Source organism: Phaethon lepturus, unplaced genomic scaffold (genome assembly GCF_000687285.1).
Source record: "Phaethon lepturus isolate BGI_N335 unplaced genomic scaffold, ASM68728v1 scaffold14746, whole genome shotgun sequence".
NCBI lineage: Eukaryota > Metazoa > Chordata > Aves > Phaethontiformes > Phaethontidae > Phaethon > Phaethon lepturus.
Window position 1 is genome coordinate 28,845 of NW_010545688.1, and position 7,915 is coordinate 36,759.

Genomic DNA, 7,915 nt, shown 5'->3' on the forward strand with positions numbered 1-7,915 from the left:
TATACCCAAAATTACATAAGAGAATTCTTTAAGCACCATAATGTTACTGATGTATTTAGTTGAAAAGAGGCAGACTCTGGAAGAAATCTGGGGTGCAACATGACATTAAACTCGCAATGGAGCAACTCACCTGCTCTACCTCTGCACTGAAGAGTACTTTCTTCCTTTTACCACCTTTTGTTTTAGTCCTGGATCCCAGGCTAACTCTGCACCTACAAAGGGACTCGGGATATGAACCATATTTTGGAGCTTACACGAAAAGTCTTCTTTAACAGAGAAAAGGAAGAATGTTCAAAAACAAATCTCTAAAGTATCTGATAAAAACAACTGCTATGAAACTTTAAGGCAGGATCTAAGCTCTGGGCAGCTGAATGTTTAGACAGATAAGAAGTCTGTGAAAAGACAAGTTCATCCAGGGAATTCCCTTTAACTTGATATTGATAAGTATTATAGTCAGGAAAATAAGAAATAATGAAAAGTCAAAAGCATAGAGCTAAGAAACACATCCCCCAAAGCTAGATGGCTGCTTCCTTTCAAACTTCTCTAAATTATCTCTGAGATCAGAATATGATTTGAATTCTAAAAAACTATTAGCTAGATAAAGAAATTCAAACCACCTTTTGCAGCAAATGAGCAGGATGCAGTCAGATGTGGAATATTGGCTGGGGTCAGAAGGCAGTTAGACAAAATCATTAGATTTAACCCACAGAAGTCAAATCTCATGGTCAATTGAGTCCACTGGCTTTGCTTCTGCAAAGCATTTTCAACTGATTAGATCAGGCCAAGAATGCCTTGCAGTATTGTCTGGGTCTTCAAGCTACAAAAACCCTGAGAGTAAAAGGATGAAATTTTAACTGTGCTTACAGGAACTGTGAAGAAAGATAAATAATATTACCAAGAATAAAGAGTTTGAAAGCCATATGGTTATGCAAGAGAAAAAGTAGAGAGAGAAAACCTGCTATTGTAACTGGAGCTGCACAGACTGGCTTCATTCCAGGTGGGAAGAACATCTGAAAATTTTGACATTTTCCAGGACAGAGAGCTCTACCTGGTGACAAAGAATCATAGAATCATTTAGGTTGGAAAAGACCTTTAAGATCATCAAGTCCAGCCGTTAACCTAACACTGCCAAGTCCACCACTAAACCATGCCCCTAAGAATCACATCTACACAGTTTTAAATACCTCCAGGGATGGTGACTCAACCACTTTCCTGGGCACCTTGTTCCAATACTTGGTTACATTTTTGGTGAAGAAATTTTTCCTAATATCCAATCTACACCTCCCCTGGTGCAACTTGAGGCCATTTTTTCTCATCCTATCGCTTGTTACTTGGGAGAAGAGACCAACACCCACCGTGCCACAAATCCCTTTCAGGTAGTTGTAGGGAGCGATGAGGTCTTCCCGAAGAAGAAGAAGAAGAAGAAGAAGAAGAAGAAGAAGAAGAAGAAGAAGAAGAAGAAGAAGAAGAAGAAGAAGAAGAAGAAGAAGAAGAAGAAGAAGAAGAAGAAGAAGAAGAAGAAGAAGAAGAAGAAGAAGAAGGGTGGGTTATTTGTGGTCTTCAGAAATGTTTCATTCCAACAAAACACAAATCTTTTATTTCTGTTTGTATTTGAAATATTAAATATTTCCCTATAGGAAAAATACAGTAAAGTGGGTAAGTGGTGACTTCCAAATGAATAAAAATTCATAAATTTTAAAGAGGATTCGTCACATTCTTAGAATCTTACTCTTCTTTAAAAAGGAAATTAAATGGAGTCAAAGTCCCTCAATTCAGTAGAATAAAAAATATTCACACTGACTGACTGTGGTTCCATCACATTTCCTATGACTAGCTTTACTAGTAATACACATTAGAACCAGAAGTTGTCATATACATAGACAGCTTTCAAAAGTGTTATCTTTAAAGGACATAAAGAATATTCAGCTATTTTTGGAAGGCACTGAATACAGCTATATTTCTGTAACTATGTCTTTTGCATTGCATGTCACTGATACAGATGCTAAACAGGAATCTAGTTATATGCATAACAAGACATATGCAAAAATACTGCAAAATATTAATAAAACCTGTGAATTTTGCATTGTGAGTGGAATACTCCAGCATCTCTGATACAAGCCCAGCATACTGCAGTGACTGATTTCCAGGCAGAACTACTTTGAATCGCAAGATTATCACAAAATCACAAAAAAATATAGTCAACACAGAATGAGGATGCAATATGCAATCACAATGAAAGATGAAATATAAAAAAGAAGACTGCCTAATTGCACCAAAGATCCTGTAATTCAGTGGCATGGCCTAATTTTGTCAGTGGCACATGCATTTTAGAGGTAGACTCATCCAGTGAAAGAGCCACTAGTTCATAGTGAAAAGCATTTTCCACCTTTTAAAATGCTCCTTGCAATCCCTCAGGCCCCAATCAAGTCTCTATCACTAGTTCTTACAAGTCGTTAAAGACAGCTTTATAAAACAATTTGGTTCCCATTCATTTCAGTGAGAGTCAGAGAAAACAGGCATTTCCTTTCAGGGAGTCCATTTCTTTTCTGGAAAACTACCTACTTCTACATAAATGTAGGAGGCCAAATGAATTTCATTGCATGCTCACATATTGTAGGCAATAGAAGTCAAATATAGACCATGAGCCAAAACAAGAATAAATAACTAAGTTTTGAGGAGATCAGCAGAAAGAGATTTCGAGGAAAATGCAGAGTCTGTTGTGTTACACTCTGAGAGAACAGCCTAAAGTGAGGGCAGAAATAAGATGAATTTACATTCCCTTTAGGGCCACTCCATTTTAACGCACACTGAGCAGCAAAAAAGCCCTGAGGTATAAATTAGAGCAACAGCTGTTTTTAACTTGCAACACCTCATGTTAAGCTGCCTGCAGAATTCTGTGAAACTCAAGATACCTGAACAACTATTTCAGAAATGTTTAAATTCATATTTTGCCAAGGAATATGCACCCAAATCCCAAACAATCTCTTGCAGGTGTGAAATCTGCCCAACCATGCCACCATGAGTTACGCATTTTTCCCCCTCTTCACAAGCCTTCTCTGTTTTTTGGAGGTCTTTTATGAAGAGTAACTTCTGCTTTGGGACTCTCTCCTTTGCTTCATAGACTTTCACAGGTGGTATGGTGCGAGCCTATAGCCTGTTTTTAGCTCCAGCAGGGGATGGTGTCATTCTTCCCTCCTTTGTGCTGCTCTCCTTAGAAAGGCTATCTAGGTGAAGACACCTTTCACTGCTTGGCAAGGTACAGGATCGCTTTTGTTAATTGTTCTCCTAATGGCGGTATCACCTAGGACCGAGTTAAATGTCTCTCTCCTCACAATAGTATTCGAAGGGAGATTTGAACTGAATGCAAGCCTTCACTGACAGTGAAGAATCGACTAGTTTTGTATCAGTAGCCCGTCCTCCATAGAAGACCTGGATCACAAACATCAGATAACACTGAAATTAAGTAACACAATTGCCACACCTTATCTCTGTTTGGTTTGCTTCTGATCAGTCACACAAAGATTATTAGAGAAAGTTGCAGGCTTGCTTAAGCAGAAATCAGGAATTAGAGTTAAAATTTCTTCACATTCTGGTATTTCCAACATCGAAGCAGTTCTGCGCCTTGTTTATCTGAACAAAACTTGCCAGATGCGGGGTGCTCTGACACCTGGAAATACTGTCCTGTGGAGAACTCCATACAGCCACCCCCTCTAGGCTTGCCTTTCGTACTTTATTGCAGCCCTTTTACGTAATTATTTACTAAACACCTCTTAACCAGACTGGCTACCACATTAGGATATAACTCTTATTGCCTACCCAGAAGACTTCTGTTATGCTTACCTCAGCGCTCGGGGTGCTTCGTATTGCGGTTATTACAACCTGACTTCACAGTTCTCTGTACATAACGATAAAAAGGAACCTACGCATTCTGAGAAAAAATATTGTGTCTTTGTTTTCCTTTTCTAAACCAACAGATACTCACCGTAAGCTGTCAAGCTAATAGGATAGCTTCTATATATCATCTGAACTACAATGTAATTTGTATATGTCAAGCAAACAACACACATCTAAATTTTGCCTGCTTGTGTTTTGTTAAGCAAAAACAGCTTAGGAAGATCAACAACACCTCAGCTCTTGCCCCACGGTGTAGCCCACACTTTGATGATTGATTTGAAAGATAAGTGTAACAGGAAATGTCTGTGCATCTTCCCTGGGATGATACAGGTAGTTTGGGGCAATCCATCATATTGCCGAGGTCAATAGTAACCCTGTCAACAGCAGACCCTTCAAGAATTGTTTCACATCAGGGTGGACCATGGTTTTTTTTGCCTGCTGCAATATCTCAGGGGCTCTCAGTCCATGTCTTAAGACAGAGAAAAGAAAGGACATTTTCCCCCTTTGAAACCTGCTGAAACTTCTGACTGGTCTGAGACCATGTGGCCTGGTCACACAGAGAACATGTGGTTAAATATGACTTAGCTCACAGCTGCAACAGCAAGGAGATTTCCTTTTTGGGCTGTGGTGTTTTTTTAGAATGGGATAGTGTCAAGACAGTAGGTGCTGAGGTGTTATAGCAATGCCACAAACAGAGAAGGAGCAAATAGATCTGACAGCAGATGATGCATATCAGGATCAGCAGTAATTCAGTGGGAGCCAGATATATATCATCCCAGAAGTAAGTATAATCAATATTGATCTCCCCTGAACTTCAAAACTGGAGCAGAAAGGGTGCATTGCATCATTAATTACACTATTAAGGTTTCTTTTCAGGGGAATTACAATCCATTCTCAGGTGCTCACAGAAATGGTAAAATCAAGGAATATTTAGGGAGTGGAAGAGTTTTAATACTGGGTGGCAGAGCTCTCACAGGCCCTAATTTTATTCTGAATATTAGAAATTGTTCCCAAGAGACACTTGCTCAACACCTGAGAAGCATAATATTAATAGCTTCACCCCAGTTCTAGTTTTCAGGGTACTCTTGAGTAAAGTAAGCAACCATGAGCAGTATTTTATAGTGGCAAAAAATTAAGTGTACCTGATTTAGTTTCTGGTTGCTCTCCAAGTCACCACCATTAGCAGAAACTATTATTATCTGTGCTGATTCTCCCAGCTTTATTCTTCCTAAGCCTCTTCCTGAGGCTTTAACGATATATTATGTAAAACAACATGCACAGAATCCAGGCACCTCAATCCCATGCATGTGTGCACACACACACATGCACAAAGCACGCCTGAGCAGCCCCAAAAGTCACTGGCAAAAGAAAAGACTAGCAAAGACAATGTAATCAGTCTCTGACATCATGAAGTAATTGGCAAAAATCGAGGGGAAAAGTAAGCATGCCACTTAATGAGTAGGCTCCACCATGTCTTGTGGACTTTAAAATCTCAGAGTGCTTTTAGACATGAAGTTTATGTCTGCAGTGGAAATATCTGGACTAGAGTTGTTAACTTAAACTATTTGTCCTGCAAAGTATTCTTTGCTACTTCTCAGCTATTTCTAGACCTGACTTGTCCTCCTCTAGCTGGTTAACTCTGCCCCATCCCTATACCCAAATGTTTCAGCTGCTCGTTCACAGCTGCGAACCTCGGAGCATCCTGGGGGACACAGGGAAGCTGCCAGGGTGCTGAATGCACTAATGCTTTAGCACATTATCTTCCCTTCACTGAAGAGCAGACCTTGACCTCGTCTTTATTTGCAGCATCTTTGAGATAGGTCCTGTTCCCAAGTCCATGGAAAGCAACAAATGGGCCTTGGATTAGGTGCTTAGGCTCAGATTCTCAAGAAGGTGAACATAACTCTTTCCGATTGATTTTCATTTGTAACTGGGTGCCTGTGCACCTGTAAGGATCTAAGTTTCCATAGCATAATGAATCCTCAAAGTAAACAAACCCCACCTCTTCATCACAAATAAGTCAACACTAATCTTCCCATCAACTGTCTGCATCAACTTACAGAGTCAGAAATTAAATATTCTGGGCTTTTTTCTCTCTAAAAAGGGATAGTTTTCATCCATCTATTTTTCATTTTTTCATAGGATTTTTTTTGTTTAGTATGCAAATTAATATATATGCATGTATAATGCAAATTAATATATATATGCATATACATGTGCACATCTACATGTACATGCAAACACCCAAGCCCTTAGTATTGGTGCACACATCCTTTTCTGAATTGCAGTCATGCTAAATAAAATCCCTCCAGGGCTTTTCTCGCCACTCCTTTTTACATGTTTGACAGTTTCCCAGGGAATTAGTCTTAGTGCATTATTGGATATGTGTTCTAAATAATTAAATTTGACAATTATGTGAGAGAAATCTCAGACAAAAAGAATTGAAATCTCTGAATGCAAAAAAATAGTGGGAAGGTTCTTCTTCTTTCTCTCTAAGATACTCTATCCCTCTCTTTGTCTTTATCTCCTATCCCATTTAATGCTATTGCTCATCATGTTGATATGCAGAATCTCATCTCAGCAGGTACATTTCATTTACTGAAACATTATTTGAGAACAACTTTATTAAAGATTCAAGATGCCAATACATAATGACACAGTGCATAGCAGCTTGTAACTTGGAAAGCTTTACAGAATTAAACAACATTCAACAGCAGGCTGGATACAGTGTGAATTACAGAAAGGAGGGGTGTTAAGCTGATCCATGGTGAATAAATTAAAAGTGTTAAGTCACATGGTCAGTAGTGAAGATAGGCAGGAGATACATAGACAAAAGACAAGAAACTGTTTGGGAAGAGGTGGGGAGGGACACAGAGGTAAGTAAGAAAACTTACTTAGGATTACAGGATGTGCAGAGGAGGCTGTGGGGTTCAGGAGTAAGTGATACCTGGAAAGGCAAGGGAGTTCTGCTGACTGAAGGTTATTGTTGAAGGTGAAACCTACCCCGTTTGGATTCGTGTATGGGCATCTACTAGCAACGACTCCCAGCTCTGCCTTTGGGGGCCAGGGCTCACAGCACTCTGACGTGTTTCTCCGGCGAAGGACGTGGCCCCCACACATTGCAAGACCTTTGCTCAGCTAAAACTCTCAAGTCATTTCATTGCATAATGCAACAAAATGTGAACACCAACAGCTGAGTATCAGCAAGGAAAACATATGAAGAATAGCTGGGGAGAAAGATATGAATAATATTATTTGTAAAGAATATAGTTTAGCTGGAACCAGAACCGAGTACTGGGTAAACAGAATTGCAAATAACACATTTGAAATACACTGAGAATAAATTTATCCAAAGCATTAGTAAGCCAAGCTGGAATGTTATGCCCATATCAGTTGTTTTTTTTTTTTTTAATGCCCTTTTTTTAAAAAATAAGGATGTCCACAAGAACTATTTAATTGCCAATTATGGATTTCTCACGTTTTTGTTTACTGTGGAAAAACAGTCTTCAAAGGATTCTCAGCAAAACAAACCTGACTAATACCACTTTCTGACCTTTTGAAAATAATCCTTGTGAAGTATTTTTTAAAAGTCTGTAAACAGAAAATAGAAAACTTTGAAAAATACTGAATAAAAATAAAAATATTTCCACATTCTTCCAGAAACAGGGAAACATCCACAGCCTGTTTATGCTATTGACATTTGTGCTTTCCTTTTCCACTAGTGAGGACTGTTTCGTGTCTCTTGGAGTTTCTCAGAGAGATGTTCACACCTCCCTAGCATCAAAGAAAAGGTGTCAGCATACTTTGTGTAGTAAATAAAGTTCTGGGATTCTTAAACCTCACCTCCCTCCACCCCAGCAAGCCAAAAATTCCCCAGTGCAATATGATCTTCCAGCATCTGCCCTTCCAGTGTTTCTATCAACAATTTCCACCATAAATTACAGCTTTTTCCTTTTGATTTTATTTCTTTTCCAGCCATTTCTCTCACAGAGCCACCACCTCACCAGAGCAGGTAGGGAAA